The following is a 19,799-nucleotide window of genomic DNA, read 5'->3' on the forward strand; positions in this document are numbered from 1 at the left end:
CTTGCTCTCCTCTTTTTCTCTGCCACTCAGGCCAGCATCAACAAGTTGTCAACAACTGAATATGCTTCCCAGTGCAAAATTGTTCCAACTTTTAGGAGGGGGTGGATAAGATGAGTTATCTTTCAGAGCCTTTGGCAAGCTTAGGGGGCGCTTATTTACAAGCTTGTTAATGGTACTCAACCCTCCCAGGCTCCTGTACAGAGGAGCTGAATTAGAGTACAGGGGTCCAGTCCTTGGAATGTACCCCTACCCTAAACCCCAGAGAATGGGAATGCTAACAGCTCCCTGACCACAGTTCACCCAACACCTTGGGTATGATTCTGAGGCTGTGTCATCTCCTATTCCATATCTTCCTCCAAAAGATTTTTGTTGGTGTGGGCTGATTCTGCAGAGGGGGCAGGAGTGACCTCATTACAAAGGACCACATTCTGCAAACACCTTCCTCTGATAGACCTTGGTCCATTATGGGAGTGGGGAGTAGGGAGGGCTTTATGATGAGGAAATGAAGTTCCCTATCACCATTCATTCTTGCTTTAAACAAAATCATCCTTATCCTCCAATAATTCAGAACCAAGATGAGGTTTTCAGGAAGGAAGAAGATTCTGAAAGTAGAATCAAGTCTATTTGGGCCAGGAAGCACTGTGGCATAACCCTATCTCCCCCTTAAGAATTGGGGTGGATGATAGAGTTTGGGGGGGTTTCCTTTCTTCTTGGTCTGACTCATCTTTATTACTAACTTTCTCTGACAAATGTGCACCATTTGTACAATAAATTGTACAACAAACAATCCATTGTTTAAATAAATGGAGACAAGAACAGTTCCACTCATTACCTACTTACCATGCTGAGTTTCACAATTTGAATTTTCATGTGCCTGAGACCTACCTTGTCCTCACAGGACTAACCTTAATGATAAGACACTCAGCCGGTTTGCTATGGAGACATCAGGCATTCTGAGTTACAGGGAATAGTAACGTGACAAAGGATGACTCACAGGTCTAAGAAAGGAAAGTCATCACTGCAGGAGGGGAAGTTACTATGGTCTTCTCATTGGAGTTGCCTTGTGGTCTGCACAGGGCTCTCTGGCTTCAACCCTCCACTATGATATGGGATCCCACAGGGATCATCAGAACAAGAGTCTGTTGTAATGACAGGGAGTAGTCATCAAGAGCAAGTCAATGTTTGGTTGTCAAAACAGAGCCGTGACTAGAGTACACAGCATGCAGATAAGGCTGCCAGACTCCACCATTGTGGGAATGTGCTGTATTGGGGGGATGGAGGTGGAGGTGGGGAAACAGAAGGCTCACATTCTGTTTCTATCCCCACCTCCACCACCTGTCAACTTAAACTCTGCTTGTCACACTGTTTAATGCAGAGTTGCAAAACAAATGAATGTCCGAGTGACTTCTATAGCACTCCTTACTTAAGTGGGCATTTCCGTGCTTGTGAGCCCAAGTGAGGTGGGCATTTTCTTTCCATGCCTGACAGGTGGTTGTTCACCTTTCTCTCAAATGCTTCTGGAAATGTGCTACTAGCTACTAGGTGCAGAAAGGTATGGCAAGTTTGATGTTCTTGTCTTTTAGAAAGAGCTTTTCTCAATATTTAGAAAACCACACTGAAACAAAATTCAAAATTACCTGCAGGACCAGTTAAAAACAGACTACTGAACACCAACCCACAGCTCTAACCTGATCCGGCGAGTTTGAGATTGAAAGGAGAATTTGCATGGTTAAGCTTCCTTTATAAGATGTTGAACCAGCTAGTTCCAGCTCCATACTTGGGAAATTGCTGGTTTTGAAAGAGCATTTAATGCTAGAAGTTTTCCTTTATTTCTTTTTCTTTTTTTATAGTACCTGTAATTAATATTATTATTATTATTATAATTACCAGAGCACTGCTCAGCTCTGGTTTATTGTGATGCAGGGGATTGAACCTGGGACTTTGGAGCCTCAGGCATTTGAGTCTCTCTGCATAACTATTATTCTTTTTTTTCTATTTTTAAAATGCATTTATTTTATTTATAAAAAAGTAAACACCGACAAAACCATAGGATAAGAGGGGTACAACTTCACACAATTCCCATCACCAGAACTCTGTATCCCATCCCCTCCCCTGATAGCTTTCCTATTCTTTAACCCTCTGGGAGTATGGACCCAAGGTCATTGTGGGATGCAGAAGGTTGGAGGTCTGGCTTCTGTAATTGCTTCCCTGCTGAGCATGGGCAGGCGATGACAGGTCAACCCATACTCCCAGCATGTCTCTCTTTCCCTAGTGGGACCTGGCTCTGAGGAATCTGAGCTCCAGGACACATTAGTGGGGTTGTCTGTCCAAGGAAGTCTGGTTGGCATCATGCTAGCATCTGGAACCTGGTGGCTGAAAAGAGAGTTAACATATAAAGCCAAACATTGTTGACTAATCATAAACCTAAAGGCTGGAATGGTACAGATGAAGAGTTGGGCGGGGGGGGGGTCTCCATTTTGTAGATAGGTAGTTTTTAGTTTTACTTCAAACGGCCTGTGGCTATACTAGTTTTTTGTCTTTTTTATATTTTCCCTGAGCCTGATATCTGATATGCAGGTGGATCCAAGTTATTGTCTGGGGAGATGATGTCAAGGCTGGAAAAGGGACCAGAAAGCTGGATCAGGGAAGAGAGTAGCTCCCAAATATAGGAAAGGTGTATAAATATTGTTGACTGTAAACCCCATCAATTTGATGTGATCTGGGGCCCATATTCAGGCATGGAATATCAACCCTTCAGCCTCATTACTCGGGTGAGACCTTTCCTTTCATAGTATTCTCTAATTCCATTCCAGGTTCACTTCCTAACAAAGTCCCAAAACCTAGATATAGACCAGGTCCCTTGAGATAGAGCATATGTTCACACATACCCATAAACTAGGGAAAAATATATACCTGAAAGCCAAAGTACACAATAGTCTGCAGTGAGTCAGTATAAAGTTCCTAATGAAATAGTGTCTACTTCGACTTAGATACCCTCCTCACCGACTTCCTATTACAGTTCTCTCATTCAATCCAAAGCTAACCTCATCAAAGCAAGGACTGCAAAAGCTGAATAAAGGCAAGAGACTGGCATACTTTAACAATAACTCTTTAGTCACTAACAAGCCACCCCATCAGCTGGGGCCCTATTCAGGGAGTCCTGAGATTCCCAAACAGACAAGATGGGCCTAGACCTCGAATAAATCCCTCTCTCCATTGTTACCAGACATCTCTATCTGGAACAACACAATAGACCTCTTTGTGGGCCGCCCCATAAGACGTTGCTCTTAACATGGATCAACAACGACAGAGAATGTTCCATCCTCCAAAGGGAGGCTGGACAACATACTCTGTGCTACACCTGAGGAAGATGGGTCCTGATAATGAGGCAGCTTGGAACGTTCCTACTCATGACCACAGAATGTGAGCTCAGATCTACAGGGATGCAGAGGTCACATAGGCTCCTAAGCTGAATATGGGCCCCAGATCGCATAACTATTATTCTGTCTACCCATGCCCATTTTCTTGTTGGAATATAAACATAATTAGCATACAGCTGATGTCAGCCTGATGAGCTTATGCAGACCAGCAAAAGATTGTGGGTGTATAAGAAGTTATTTAAATGAGTGTCTGGCAGAAATCTTTCTGTTCCTGCGGCTCTGTCATCTGCTCGCCTTTTCCACGGACCTTCCATGCTGCTTCCCTCAAGACCTGAACACATGTAGCCTAATGCTGGTAACTAGCTTAAGGACTCACAGCTTTCAGCCATCATGATTAACCACCCATTCTTTTCTCCTTTGTCTATTTTGCTACCATGGTTTTTATGTGCCTAATTAACCTGTGTTTAATAAACTACCATTTGTTAACCACAGCCAAAGCTGGCAGAAGACTTCTTATTTTTTAATTACTATATTTTCCTTTATCCCTAGCTCACTTTCAGAACTTACAGGGAAGAAAATAGATAGTAATAAAGAGGGAGTCGGGGAAAGTGCAAGGACCAGTGTTAAGGATCCCGGTTTGAGCCCCCAGCTCCCCACCTGCAGGGGAGTCCCTTCACAGACAGTGAAGCAGGTCTGCAGGTGTCTATCTTTCGCTCCCCCTCTCTATCTCCCTTTTCTTCTCAATTTCTCTCTCTCTCTCTCTCTCTCTCTCTCTCTCTCTCTCTCTCTCACATACACATACGTTGTCACAGTCTTCTACACTCATACAGGCATACAGGCATATGCTCTGTCTCACATTCACAGGCTCACAATATTCACACAGACAAACATGCACACACCCCTCCGGTTTTGTCCTCCCCTCTCTCTCTCAATCTCTCTCTTGCTCTCTCTCTCTCTCGATCTCTCTCCTTCTCTCCCTCTCTCTCTCCCTCTCTCCCTCTCCCACTCCCTCCCTCTCTCTCTCTCTCTCTCTCTCTCTTTCGACAACAGATGCAGAGCCTTGATGCTGGTATATGGTCCTCCTGTGGCTCCCACTTCCTCCTACCCAGGGTCATGCTTCAAGAATGACCTACTCCTCAACTTCAGCCTCACTATGCCCTTCTTAAACATCCTTACTTACTCAGGTGAAGGTACGACCCTGAAGAGTACATTGGCTTGAAAGCTTTTACCATCCCAAGTTAATGAATCCAACTAAGTGTTGCTAGTGACATTTATGGTGCTGGGGGTGATCTGCACAGTTCCAGAGGTCCCTAAAAATACCAGTCATGTCAGGCTTCGTGTGCCCCCAACTCCCTGAGATCACCTCCCAAATACTATCATTCAGGACAAAATGGATGGAACTGGAGATGATTGTGCTAAATGAATTAAGAGGTGAAATATAAAAAATGGATAATTTTATGTATTTATGGAATATTGATAACTTGACCAAATGAATTAGGGGGTGGGGAAAATGGTAGCCAACTGTCTCCCAGACTTTGTGAAAACTACAGTGGTCATCAAAGAAAACTGGGGGTGAGCACAGCAACTTTGATGATGGGTATTTGTGTGTGTGTGTGTGTGTGTGTGTGTGTGTGTGTGTGTGTGTGTGTGTGTGTGTGTGTGTGTGTGTAAAAGAAAGAGAAACCATGCCTTTGAAGTTTTATAGTTTTCTAAACCAGTGTTAAGTCACTACTAGATTAAAAAAAAAGTTTAAAGACAAGTTTAACTACCTAACAATGTTATCACAGGTTTAATGTCTCCTTGAAGACCCTAAACAGAGTTTTATCTAAAATAAATAAATACCTCATCATGTGCCAAATGTCACCCAGCCAGTGACCCCTTTTCCAGGAAGCACTTGCACTGGAAAGACTCTTCTTTTTAAGTAATCCTTGCATGTCATTGCATGACACAGTTATCCCATCCTAATGTGACAGTCTGCTACTGTCACCACAGTCACTGTCCAGCCTTGTACAGAATCTGAGGTCACTTGGCCAAGACTAAAAACAGCGACTCTTAGTCAGTCAAAATCGCAGGTTCTTGTGTCACTGACATAGCCCTGACGTCTGTGTCTGTCTGACTCCCTAGAGACAAAGCTTCCTTCTGGAGGAACAGCCCCCTAAACTGATTGCAGTTACCCTCCCCAGAGCATCCCCTCTTGAGGTGTGACTAAAGGTTCCAGAATGCAACTTTTGGAGTCCTGTCACAGTTAATCAGCATTAATCATGCCCCTACCCCTTCAGTAAAATGTTTGACAACCTGATCTGTGTTTTCAATTAGGAATCAAAGTAAAGCACTGCAAACATAAGTGAATGTCACATAAGTGAATGTTAGCTTGCAATTTCAAAACAAAAGAAAGAAAGGGCAGTGCCCTCACCCCCACCCCAAACTTGCATTCCTTTGTGATGATTGATATCTGGCTGAAAGCTGCAAGCCCCAGGACATTTAAGAAGAACTGTCCTTGACACCAGTCCTTAACCTCCTCACTCCTTCCTGGGGCCTGAGCAAATCCTTCCCAAAGATAAGTCTGCTCCCAGAGCACGGGAGGGTTTTACAGAAAATTATGTTCTTCCTCTTCCTTGGAAATGTCCTTTCTCTGGATGCTGGGTCAACCTGTGTGCAGCCCTCCAGCATAACCTGTCTTCTCATCACAGGTGGTCCCACTCAAACCATTAGACTTAATAAGAGGGTGCCCCATATACCCGACAGTCATGGTGTGGCTGGGAGGGATAAGGACCAATTGAGAAATAAGTGCACAGTTCTCAAATTGAAAAGAGAAAGAGAGAGAGAGAGAGAGGGAAAGAAAAAGAAAGTGTCCCTTCCAAGGTAAGTACCACATCCTTTCTAAGAGGTAAGGCTCTGATGAGGACTTTCAAAATAAAGAAAGCAATCAAAGTCAAATGGAGACAAACTTTTGGACACAGAATGCAGAAATACATTGCTAAAAGGGATAGGGAGGAGGAGGTTGAAAGGGTAGAGAGTTTCCAGCAGACTTTAGTAGGATACTGATACATAAACTTTCAGGATATTACACAACAACCCTTGTTATAATTCCAATTATATGAGAGACTGAAAAATCAAAAGCATAAGACACAGAAATGAAAATATTGTTTACCAAGTTCATGAGGGAAAGGTAATAGGGAATTATTGATAAAAAGAGTACAGAAGGGGCCAGTTGGTGCCTTATGTGATTGAGCACCTATGTTACAATGTGCAAGAATCCTGATTCAAGTTCCTGGTCCTCACTTGCAGTCTGTGTGGGGAGTAGTTTCAGGAGAGGTGAAGCAGGACTGCAGGTATCTCTCCATCTCTCTTCCTCTCTGTCTTCCCCTTCCGTCTAGATGTCTCTCAGTTCAATCAAAAAATAAGTAAACTATTTTTCAAAGGAGTATATAAATTACTAACAAAATGAGGTTTGGAAAGATAGCATAATGATTATGCAACAAACTTTTCATACCTGAGGCTCTGAGGTCTCCAGTTCAATCCCTACTAACACCATAAGCTAGAGCTGAATGGTGCTCTGGTTAAAATATTATAAATAAATGAATAAATAAATACAAAATCTTGTTTTTTTCAAAAACAAGAAAAGGATTATGGTGGTACTTAAAACAAAAAAATATTTTTAAATAATGTAAGTGTAATCAAAGAACTTACTGTACCAAGTGAAACACACACATATAAATGCTTGGGATGGTGAATTTTATGTAATGAAATATATAATTTTTATTTAAAAATACAAATATAAAGAAACAAACAGTGGTCCAGGAGATGGCACAGTGGATAAAGCAGTGGACTCTCAAGTATGAGGTCCCAAGTTCAATCCCCAGCAGCACATGTACCAGAGTGATGTCTGGTTCTTTCTCTCTCTCTCCTATCTTTCTCATTAATAAATAAATAAGATCTTTAAAAAAAAAAAAGAAGGGAGTTGGGCGGTAGTGCAGCAGGTTAAGCACACATGGCACAAAGCACAAGGACTGGCATAAGGATCCCAGTTCGAGCCCCTGGCTACCCACTTGCAGGGGAGTCACTTCATAGGCAGTGAAGCAGGTCTGCAGGTATCTACCTTTCTTTTCCCCTCCCTGCCTTCCCCTCCTTTCTCCATTTCTTTCTGTCCTATCCAACAACAATGACAACATCAATAATAACTATAACAACAATGGAAAACAACAAGGGCAACAAAAGGGAAAATAAATAAATAAATATTTAAAAAAAGAAATTAATAGACCATTAAGTATGCCAATTTTACTCTTCAAGTTGAGCCTGATGTTTTGTCCCACCATATTACACAAACAAAATGGTCAAACAAAATGTTCTCACTCTGTGCTTTCTAAAATCCTTAAAATCATAATGATACAAAACATTAATATACTTCTACAACATATGAATTTTAATTCCTTTATCATTTTCAGAAATAAGTGTCTAGGAAACAAAAGAAACAGAAAAAAACAGAAGGATGCTCATACATTGGTGGTGGATGTGGTATGGCAACATTTTTGTGGAGATGTACATAAATTGTGCTTCTAAAACATTTAAGCCAAAGATATCTCAAAAACAAATAAAGCAATGATTTCTTTTTTAAAATAGTGGGGTTAGAGGGTGATTTTTTGCAAGGTTGACAGTATAGGTAAGATAAGACATTTCAAAACTTTGCCCACAGTGCAATATACCTACTGCAAAGACCTTTACAACAAGGTCAAGTCATTCAGACCACCATCCATTAAAAATAGTCACTCCTGAGCCCGGTATTACCAGCAGGGTCTCCTGGTTAAATTTTAACAGACATAAATCGCAGGAATTCAAAGGTTCTTAAATTAATTCTTGACTATGATAAATAACCACATGGATAATATTTCCTATTAAAATAACCTTTTCCTCTATTGTTTCCTTTTTTCTTTTTACCAGTTCTTCAAGCTTCATCGAAGATGAGGTGAAGAAAGTGAAATCACCATTTTTATTAGCTGTGTAGTATTCCATTGTGTATATATACCACAACTTACTCAGCCACTCATCTGTTGTTGGATACCTAGGTTGCTTCCAGATTTTGGCTATTACAAATTGTTCTGCCATGAACATAGGTAGACACAAGTATTTTGAATGGGGGTGTGTTTGGTACCTTAGGATATATCCCTAGGAGAAGAATTGCAAGGTCATAGGGTAGGTCCATTTCTAGCCTTCTGAGAGTTCTCCAGACCACTCTCCTCCACAGGGGTTGGATGAATTTACATTCCCACCAGCAGTGCAGGAAGGTTCTTTTACCCCTACAACCTCTCCAGCATTTATTGTTGCTGTCCTTTCTGTTGTATGACATTCTCACAGGAATGAAGTGGTATCTCAATGTCTTTATTTGCATTTCTCTGACAATCAATGACTTGAAGCACTTTTTCATTTGTTTGCTGGCCTTTTGGATCTCTTCTTCAATAAATATTCTGTTCATATCCTCTCTCCATTTCTTTTTCTGAGCTTGGTGAGATCTTTATATATTTTAATTATTAAACTTCTGTCTGATGTATGGCCTGTAAAAATCTCCCATTTTGTAAGGAGTCTCCTTGTTTGAGCAGTGGTTTCTTTTGCTGTGCAGAAGTGTTTTAATTTAATGTAGTCTTACTAGTTAACTTTTGTTTTTGTTTTCTGTATCATTGGATTTGTATCATTGAAGATGCCTATAAAATTTAGATAGAAAAGAGTGTTGCCCTCTCAGGCGGAAGTTGAAAAACAAGATCAGAAGGGAAAACACCTGAACTGGAATTGGCATATTGCACCAAAGTAAAAGACTCTGGGGTGGGGGTGGGGGGAGAATACTGGTCCAAGAAGGATGACAGAGGACCTAGTGGGGGTTTTATTGTTACATAGAAAACTGAGAAATGTTATGCATGTACAAACTATTGTATTTACTGTTGAATGTAGAACATTAATTCCCCAATAAAGAAATTTTTTTTAAAACAATTTAAAGAAAAAGAAAAGAGTGTTGCCAATATTTTCCTCTAAGTATTTGACAGTTTCTGGCCTAATATCCAAGTCCTTGATTCATTTGGAATTTACCTTTGTGTGTGGTAAAATTTAGTGATTCAGTTTCATTCTTCTATACATTTCAACTCAATTTTCCCAACACCATTTCTTGAAGAGACTCTCATTTCTCCATTTAATACTTTGGACCCTCTTGTCAGAAATTCGATGTCCATTGATATGGGGGCACAAATTGTTTTTAAAGGATGTTTTTATTCTTGCTCAATAAGTTCATTCATATACATTATTAAATTTCCCCAAAGTCTGTAAAATCCCCAAGAGTCTTCTAGTGTTGCCCTCGATAGATGATCCATTATTGTTTACTGTATGAATGTGTCATTTTGAGCAAATCATTTGACTTCTCAGTCTCAAAATGTTTTTTGGTTTTTTGTTTTGGTTGGTTTTTGCTTTTTTTTTCCCACCAAGGTTGTCACTCGGGTTCAGTGGCTGCATGACTCCTCTGTTCCTGGTGTCTTCCCCTCACCCTCTTCTCCCCTTTGTCAGACAAGAGAGACACAACTAGATAGACAGGAAGAGTGAGACAGAGAGGAGAGATGCCTACAGCACTCCTCCCCTGAAGAGAACCCCCAAACATACACATGGATGGGGACCAGGGGCTTGAACCCAAGCTCTCATGTATGGCAACATGTGCATGCTACTGGCTACACCACAACCTGGTCATAAGTTTTTTAAGGAAGAATTAAATATTCTCTAAGTACAATTTGTACTCTCCTCTTTTCTAACAGGATTTAAAATGTATTGAGGAGTTTGATCAAATAGGGAGATTTTTCTCCCAGCTTCTTCTCAGCCTGGTCATGGAAATTAAATGAGAGTTGAGGGCAAGAAAACACCTTGTTGGTGTATGGCCAGAATAAATGCACATGATGTCTCATTTTTGTTGCTAATAAGCCAAAACAAACCAGTGGTACCTAGGAAGACCCTCCCCTGCTACTGAATTACATCTCTGCTGATCAGGGACATCTATAGCTTAAAGTATGTGCCAAAATGATTACGCTGGTGAAACTACAGATGTGCTAATCCAGAGATATTAAAGAAGGAGGAATCCTGGATTACCTCATCTTGCCCTTGGACACTTCATCCAGCCCATGTTTCTACTCTAAGGAGGGAAGATCAGGTCAAGAGAGTATTAGGAAAAAGGCACAGTGAAGATGTGTGAACCAGCCCCCTATGTGTCTACCTTGATGCCAAGTATTATATCCAGTGGAGAACCCATCTCATAATCCTACTCTCTGGGGGAGCTCAAACCATGAAGCCAAAAACCAACTCTATCTCCACCCCCATTCCAACTGTGTCTCTTTGGGCAGGAAATCAGCTCACATAATTCTCTACCAGGCATGGAAACAGCTTTGAAAAGCTTACATTTACCCTAGTGCTAACATTTGGGGACAATACCTAGCAGTTTGGGGATGATTATATAGAATGAGTGTCCAAAATCTGCCTTGATCAATATTTGTGCCTTCAATGAAATGCAGCCTGAAGGAGAAGAACAAGGGAGAAAAGGAAGAAAAGGACAAGAGAAAGAAGAAATTGTACTTACTCCCCTGGCCCCCCTTTTTTTTTTCTATAGATACAGAGAGGCAGAGAGAAAGAAGAAGTGGGTAAAGAGACCACAACATTAAAACTCCCTTCAGTGCAGTGGGGACCAGGCTAGAACCTGAGTCACACACATGACATACAGCACACTAAGTGACTTATTTTGTTGGCCCACACTTATACCTTTTGCAAGGTTTCATTTTAATATCTGGGGCAGAAGACATTTAAGCTGTTGTTTCATTAAAAGTGGCTAAAGTGTGTATTTGAGGATGGTTTATCATACCTATACCAGGGGTGTGCTGAAAGTCAAGGTCCCACTGCATTGTGAGACCTTCCTAAGGTATATACACCCTATGTTTTAATTTTTTTGAGCAATCCTTCAACTCATGGATTAAACGTAGTGCTAAATCAGAGAGTTGGGGGGAAGACAAAGCAAAGGGCTCAGTCTCTAATATTCCCCTCCCCAGAGGTGGAGTCATTTGTGACCAGGAAAACAGGAAGGGGGAGAGGCCTCCCCTAGAGAAAGGAAACGCTAAGGAAGTGTGGGCAGGACAGGGAGGGAGAGGGAGCAGGAAAGCAAACACTTGAGGGGTAGCTTAAAAGAAGGCCACTGTTAGTGGAGGAAGAGCGCAGACTTGGAGAAGTAGCAGACTGGGGTAGTGTGGGTAGAGAGGCCTTGCCAGGCTAAGGGAGTGGCACTCCCAGAATTGTTTTCCAAGGACAATTTACAGTCTCTATTGTTGTCCTTTCCTCTAGGTGATTAGGCTCCAAATGGGAGCCAGGGAGGTTCATCCATCTTGTCACTGGCTTTTACTTTTCCTGGCACATGGGCTCTCTGCTGCCCAGGCAGCTGTTCTGGCCACACAGTACAAAAAGTTTGACAGTGCTAATCTGTGCCAGTCTCACCCAGAGCAGACAACGTCCCCAGGAAGCAGCTTTAAGGGGCTGTCGGGAGTAGATGAGAAAAGATCATATACATTTCTGGTTTATTTCTGCAGCAGAGTTTACTGTGAGGTTCCAGTCAAAGATTTAGTTCATCAGCCTGGACATCATACCTTCTGAAAGTAGTGAGAATACAAGGAGAATAAATGGAATAAATCTAGACTTTAGTCCATTTGTGAAATAAAAAATGGGTATTAGACAAACATTGGTTGAATATATTTATATGTTGGGATAAATAATCGTAGCTATATTCTTGAATGTAAATTCCTAAGATATATTTCTACACAGAATGTGTGTTATGTATATATGCCCACATCTTATGTGTGACCTAAATATAAATTAGAGGCTAATGTACATGGAATCACATTAGAAACACACACAGTCAAAAAGAGAAGAATTTATTTTCAGTCTTGCCAAAGGGAACCCAAGTTATAAGCCAGAAAACCTCTTCTTAAATTTTTATTTTGTTCTTTTGTTTTTCCAGAACTCTGCAACTTCTCCTTTGATAGCACTCACATTACTTCTGCTTTTTATGGTGTTTTGTTATTTGTTTATTTATTTATCTATTTTTTCCAGAGCACTACTCAGGTCTGGCATATGGTGGTACTAGGGATTGAGCCTGAGACCTCAGAGCCTCAAGCATAGAAGTCTTTTTGCATAGACAATAGGTTATTTCACCATTCCCCTTTATGTCTTCCCTATTTGAATCCTTTGTCTGCCTTCCATCAGCATTTCTCATTCTCTGTCTGTTCTCTGATTTCCTTTCTATGCCTGACTCCCTACCCAGCCAGACTTGTCTTTCTCTTCTCAACAGTTTCTGCATCCCAAACCAAATGGGCCAACATGGCACCTTCCTAAGAAAAACAATGTTTGAGACTGAGACATAATGTCCAGCATTCACTTCTTATGCATTTCATCAGAGAGGGTAAGACAAGGAAAGGGATGCAGCTTGGAGATTGTATTTATTGTGTTCATATATCATGTTGCTTTAACACATCCCTAGCTAACCTCTGCAGATATCTACCAAAACAAACAAACAAAAAAAAAGCCAAGAGGGAGTCGGGCTGTAGCGCAGCGGGTTAAGTGCAGGTGGCGCAAAGCACAAGGACCGGCATAAGGATCCCGATTCGAACCCCGGCTCCCCACCTGCAGGGGAGTCGCTTCACAGGCGGTGAAGCAGGTCTGCAGGTGTCTATCTTTCTCTCCTCCTCTCTGTCTTCCCCTCCTCTCTCCATTTCTCTCTGTCCTATCCAACAACGGCAACAACAATATTAACTACAACAATAAAAAAACAACAAGGGCAACAAAAGGGAATAAATAAATAAAATAAATAAAAATAATAAAATAAAAAATTTAAAAAAATTAAAAAAAAAAAAGCCAAGATGCACACACACCAACCTTCCATTCTGCATCGAGCCTGTAAGCACAGAGACTACTTCTCCTGGGACTGAGAGTCACCCTCTGGAACATCTCTGAGACTTTTTTTTCTCTTTTGTTAGAGGTAAAAAGAGAGTGAAAGAGGCTACAGCACCAAAATTTCCTCCAATGCAGTGGGGGCTGGGATTGACCCTGGGTCACGCACATGGCAAAGCATCACACTATCCAAGTAAGCTATTTCTTTTCTTCTTTTTAATTTTTTATTGAGGGATTAATGTTTTATAGTCAACAGTAAATACAGTAGTTTGTACATGCATAACATTTCTCAGTTTTCCACATAACAATACAATCCCCACTAGGTCCTCTGTCATCCTTTTTTAGGACCTGTACTCTCCCAAGTAAGCTATTTCACTAGCCCCCTCTCTGAGTCTTTCAAAAGCTGCCTGATGTTGAATCTTCTCTTGGCTTTGTCAAAAACCTCAAGGTTGCCCAGTGGCTCACTTCTGGGTTGATACCCATGGACATACATGAAAGAGTCTGTGCCACCAAGAAAACATCCTCAGGTCTCAAGCTGCCTTTATGCCATCTGAAGGGGGGGGTGAACTGAACGGGAGGGTGGTAAACACAGTGAAGGAGGAGGAAACAGGTACAGGAAGCACAAGGCCCACCTCAGATCCACATCCACGATGGCCTGGACTAAGGAGAGGAAGCCTCCCAAACTCTCAGCTGACATTTTGTTCAAGGAGCAGAGATTTCAACACAGGGTGAATGAGTTTCTGACTGTGCCATTTGGAAGTTCTTGAGCAATGCTGGCGTGTGAGGACAAGCACAGGAAATGTCTGTGAAATACACAACACTGGAGCAGATCTTCGGCTTTGGAGGGCACAGCCTTTCTTCACCCCCAAGCTGAGGTGATGACATAAAATGTGTGCACGACAGATTCCATCTTGTCATTCATTGGGCCTTCCACTCTCATCCTGTGCTGATACGCAGCAGGAGCTGACAGATAACTGGTGAAAGCCTAGGTATTCCCCAGATATTCTGATGCTTCCCAACAGGAATACTTCTCTGCAAGGAGTTTTGCACTCTGTGCAGAAAGCAGAGCCGTATATAGCACATAGGCAGAATTTATAAAAATGGAGCTCAAAATAGTCTCCCTGGAGTTGAATTGGCTGCAGGTGCGGGGAGTGGACAGGAAGAGCAGTGTGGCTGCACTTGACAGATGGACACAATTGCTCTGCAGAGAGAAGCCAGGCTGGACATCTCTGAGACAGTTGGCACAGAAGCATTCCCTTGGGGTGACTAAGGTCAAGATGGGCAGGTCACGCCCTGGTGTTCAACCTCCCACATGAGGAGGGCAGGACTGACTGCCTCCCCAGTCCCAGAGCACTAGAGCTCCCTAGTCCCTTTCATAGCTCCAGGCTTGCTTTCCATTGTACCCACAGCATTTTTTTTAATCTTTAAGACTAGAATTATCAAAGGAAGTATAAAACCTACACTCTGAGGACTACAGAATATTATTGAAGGAAGTTTACAAGAATGCTGTATCTAACACATTTGTGATATTAAGTAATTTATCCAGCTGTTTCTCATACCTCATGAAGGTGGGAAGGGTCCTGGTATTTTTTATCTTTTATTTATTTGTTGGATAGATACAGTCAGAAATTGAGAGATAAAGGGGTGATAGAGAGGGAGAGAGACAGAGAGAGACACCTGCAGCCCTGCTTCACCACTTGTGAAGCTTTCCTCATTTCAGGTGGGACCAGGGGCTCAAACCTGGGTCCTTGCTCACTATAACATGTGCGCTCAACCAGGTGTGCCACCATGTGGCCCCGGTCCTGGTATTTTGGTTCAACTCAATCTGGCTCTATGATCTGTCAAGTACACATCAATGTTTGCCACGTAGAATTAGAACCTAGGTGAAGAACTTTGTATCTTTTTTTTTTTTTTTTTTTTTTTTGCTCAGCTCTGGTTTATGGTGATGCAGGGGATTGAACCTGAGATTTTGGAGCCTCAAGCATGAGTCTCTTTGCATAACCATTATGCTATCTACCCCAACCCAAGAACTAAATGTCTTATATACAGATATTACATGTATAATGTTCCACCCCTGAAACATGCAATGTTAGAATGGAATGTTACTTCAGTAAATAGTCAAAAGAAAGCCATTTAATATATTCAAAATTAAATTTTCCTTTGGAAAAACAAAAGCATTTTGGAGCAAAAAGAAAGCTTAAAGTCAGTCACCTGTGTTGCTTCCTCTGTCAGTCTTTGTATCTCTGCCACCCTACGGAGAGGGAACAAGAAATGGTGGAGATTGCCCCAGTCTCCAAAGGGAGACTGGGTCATCCTGCCCTGCCACTTGAGGAAGACTGGTCCTGAAATGAGTGCAGCTTGCAATGTTCCCAGCTGTGGTCATGAACTATGAGCTCAGACTCAGTTTACACAGACTCTTGTACTAAATATAAATATACATATGAGCACTGGTTCAGGTGGATAAAGTAAATAGTTAATTTTATTCTTTGATTTTTTTTTTCAAGAATGGAAGCTACTTTCTGCCCTAATCCAACTTTCTAGCCCTTTTCTCTACTCCGACATCATCTTCTCAGGCAATATTTTTGTCCAATTCCATGCTAGCTATCAAAATCAAGCAAAAATCTATGATAGTAGTGGGCCCATTGGAACATGCCTACAATGGACTCCCTATCACCTGCTCTACTCCTACATTTTTTTTCCTATTCATTAATCATTTTGTCTCATTTTATATTTTGCTGCCTTTCAGTCACCAGATTGTAGATGCTATCTTGATTCCAACCTGACTTCCCTGGGCATACCACCTCATCAATATGTCTTGGAACCTCCCCACTTCAGAGTCTTGTTCCATTACAGAAAGATGGAAGCGGACTGGAGGTATGGATCAACCTGACAATGCCAATGTCCAGAACGCCCACCTTCTGCATCCAAAAATAATTTTAACCTATACTCCCAATATAAAGTAGAAATGATAGGGGAAAGATGACCAAAGAGCTCTGAACTCCAACTCCATCAGGAACTAGAGAGAGAAGAGGAAAAAGGATGGGACATTTGGATATAATAATAGAATAATAGTGTGTGACTTGCAAAGACAGAGAAGACGGGAACTAAAAAAAGGCCAAAAACATACAGATAGTTTTTGAAATAATAGTTAACTCATATCTGCAACCTAGGGAGAACTGCTGTAGCTGACAATAGAGGAATTGGGCATCCAGAACTCTGGTGGTGGAAACAATGCAGAGTTGTAGTCCTGTTATCTTTTAATTAATTTTGTAACTAAGTATTAAATCACTAATAAAAAATATTAAAAAAAAAAAAAAAAAGGGGGGCAAGTCTGGGAGTTCTCTCCTTGAGCCTCAGAGGGCTCCCACTCACCAGCATTCAAGCAAAGACAGGTAATCAGGATGGACCCTGGTCTCTTCCTGGAGCAGCAGAACCTGGGCCAGGCTGATGGGGAAGCAAAGGAAAGGGAGGCATGTGGGAATTCAACTGAGAGAAACCCTGCTTGAAAAGACTCAGGCCTTTGCAAGGTCCTGCTATCCCAGTCCTTGTCTGTGGAGCCTGACAGTTAAACAAACTGAGAAGCTGCTCTAGCCTGCAGACTACCAGATGTAAGGGAGTATGCCCTCTGCTGGCCAGGACCTGTAGAGTCCTGGGAGGTAGCCAGGGGGAGTGCAGATCATTCACCAGAACAGACCAGGTCAAAGAAAAAGGGCAGACTCTCCCAAAGAGATCTGATGTCCAACATGCCCTCACCTAAAGGCAAGGAAGAAGTTGTCTGAACAAAAGGAAGGGCCTGGACTGACCCACCTAATTTAGAAAGTACTAGGTCTGGTTCAAGTGTCAGCTATGTAGGGGTAGGGAGGGCACTGAGATGGGCAGCAAGTGACTAGACATTATTACCACTTAGCAATGCAATCTGTCCGCTTCATCACTGACCCTCCAAAGGAATCTTAGGCAGAATACTAGAGACGCACTGAGCATAGGGCCTGGGGAAATGTTGGTGACCTAGAAATACAGCCTGGAAGTTGTGGGTCTCAGGTAGTAATGAACCAGGTTGAGTGCACATGTTACTGGGAGCAAGGACCCTGGTTCAAGTCCCCACTCCCCACCTGCAGGAAGTTCCACAAGTGGTGAAGTAATTCTGCAGTTGTCTCTCTTTCTCTTTCTCTCTTTACCTCCCCCACCCCAACTATTTTCTCTGGCCTATCAAATAAAAGAAATAAAAGGGGGGGATGGCTGCTGGAAGTGGTGAATTCATCCTGTGGATGCCAATCCCCATCGATAAACCCAGTGGCAATAAAAAAGAAAGAAAAAAGGAAAAAGAAAAGAAACATAGCCTGGGAGGCCATCTCAGTCATTCTTCCCTTGCAAAGCCATAGGCCACAATATTTTCTGCATGCCACAATCAAATAAAATTTGCAGAGATTCTGGGGCACCCACCTTCATGGGGGAAGGTTCATGGTGAAGCAGTGCAGCAGGTGTCTCCTGTCTCCCCCCCTCCTTTGGTTGTAACCAACTATCACAAGAATATATATGGCTACCAGAAATGGAGAGTCATGCAGGCACTAAGCCCCAGCCATAACTCACATGGCAATAGGTTATTTTTTATTTATAAAAAGGAAACATTGATAAAACCATAGGATAAGAGGGGTACAACTCCACACAATTCCCACCACCATATCTCTGTATCCCATCCCCTCACTTGATAGGCAATAAATTATTAAAGGGAAGGATAGAGTAGTGTTTCCACTAGTATAGCACACATGTTACAGAGACTCTGGGGCTTGGGATGAAGCCTGAGAATATGGATTTAATTCAGGTGACTCCAACATGAACTAAGTTTGAGCATTGCTGTCCTGGAGAATCCTAGCACTTTCTCTAACCAGGCCTGGGTAGCACCTATAGGCTGAAAGTTAAGAACCACAAGGACAAAAACTCAAGAACTGGAACTTGGTAGGCCCAGGGAATAGCAGAACCTCAGACCAGTGGGAACTACAAGGTCTAACCACCCACCCTGTGTGTTTGACATGGCCTGCAGGCTTCCTGCTTCCTGGAGTCTGTCTAGTGGCAAAACCCTAAGAAAGGGAGGGAAAGGAAGTGCAAACCAATCAGTTCCAAAGTCTATACTGAAACTGGCCTGTCAGCTGATAAGCTGAGCGCCTATGTGTGCTGGGCTGGCATAGTATCTCCCCCCATAGCACTGTGAATAACCAGCCCCTCCCTCCTGGCACTGCCTGATGAACAGCCCTGGGGTTGGATGCTAGCTGTTCTGAGTGTTCTCTGTCCCTGCCAGTTCTATCCATTTGGGACATATTCCAAAGAAAAGCTATCAGTTGTGAGAAAGAAAACACACATTCCTGAAAAATCTGATAAACAAATATTTTCCTTTATCCACTTGGACAAACTATATGTGTGGCTGCATGTTTTTCTCAAAGATTTATTAGTATTTCCATATGAGAGAGAAAGAAGGCCAGAGAGAAAGGCCAGAGCATCACAGATATATGCAATATCAGGGATCAAACCCACAGCTTTGTGTAGGCAAGTCCTGTGCTCTATGGTCAAGTCACCTTCCTGGCCACAAGCTGTTACTCTTGATTTGGCTCCTGTACTCTTTGGAAGAATAGCCTGTCCCAATCACTGCTCCCTTCCTCTACACTCTTTCTAGCTCTTATCTCTTTCCCTTCCTACTCCTTTGTTTATCCCCTATTCTCACCCCTCCCCAGCCCCTAACTTGCCTCTCCTTCTCTCTACATCTAATCCCTCTAAAATTTTCAGACTCTAAGAGGGATTTTTTTTTTAATTTTTTATTTAAGAAAGGATTAGTGAACAAAAGCATAAGGTAGGAGGGGTACACCTCCACACAATTCCCACCACCCAATCCCCATAACCCACCCCCTCCCATGGTAGCTTTCCCATTCTCTATCCCTCTGGGAGCATGGACCCAGGGTCGTTGAGGGTTGCAGAAGGTAGAAGGTCTGGCTTCTGTAATTGCTTCCCCGCTGAACATGGGCATTGACTGGTCGGTCCATACCCCCAGTCTGCCTCTCTCTTTCCCTAGTAGGGTGTGACTCTGGGGAAGCTGAGCTCCAGGACATATTGGTGGGGTCTTCAATCCAGGGAAGCCTAGCCAGCATCCTGGTGGCATCTGGAACCTGGTGATTGAAAAGAGAGTTAACATATGAAGCCAAACAATTTGTTGAGCAATCATGGATCCCAGGCTTGGAATAGTGGAGAGGAAGTGTTAGGGAGGTACTCACTGCAAACTCCAGTGTAGTCCTGCTTTCAGGTATATATTTTGCAGTAGTTTATAGATACGTGTGCACATAAGCTCTCTCTCATAGAAACTGGTGTATATCTAGGTTATGGGACTTTGTTAGAAAGTGAACTACCTGAGATGAAATTAGAGTGTACTATTAAAGGAAAGGTCTCACCCGAGTAATGAAGCTGAAGGGTTGTCATTCCACACGTGAA

General features: G+C 42.3%; 1 long non-coding RNA gene across 1 annotated transcript in view; it reads right to left on the reverse strand.

Annotated features, from left to right (window-relative positions):
* LOC132541855 (uncharacterized) overlaps positions 1-1,078 on the reverse strand; it is an 8,062-nt gene extending 6,984 nt beyond the window's left edge. The window contains exon 1 of the long non-coding RNA XR_009552948.1: positions 995-1,078. This is a non-coding gene — a long non-coding RNA (uncharacterized LOC132541855). The remainder of the gene's footprint in view (positions 1-994) is intronic.
* Positions 1,079-19,799: the final 18,721 nt, after the last annotated feature.

The sequence above is a fragment of the Erinaceus europaeus genome, chromosome 1 (genome assembly GCF_950295315.1).
Source record: "Erinaceus europaeus chromosome 1, mEriEur2.1, whole genome shotgun sequence".
Classification (NCBI taxonomy): Eukaryota; Metazoa; Chordata; class Mammalia; order Eulipotyphla; family Erinaceidae; genus Erinaceus; species Erinaceus europaeus.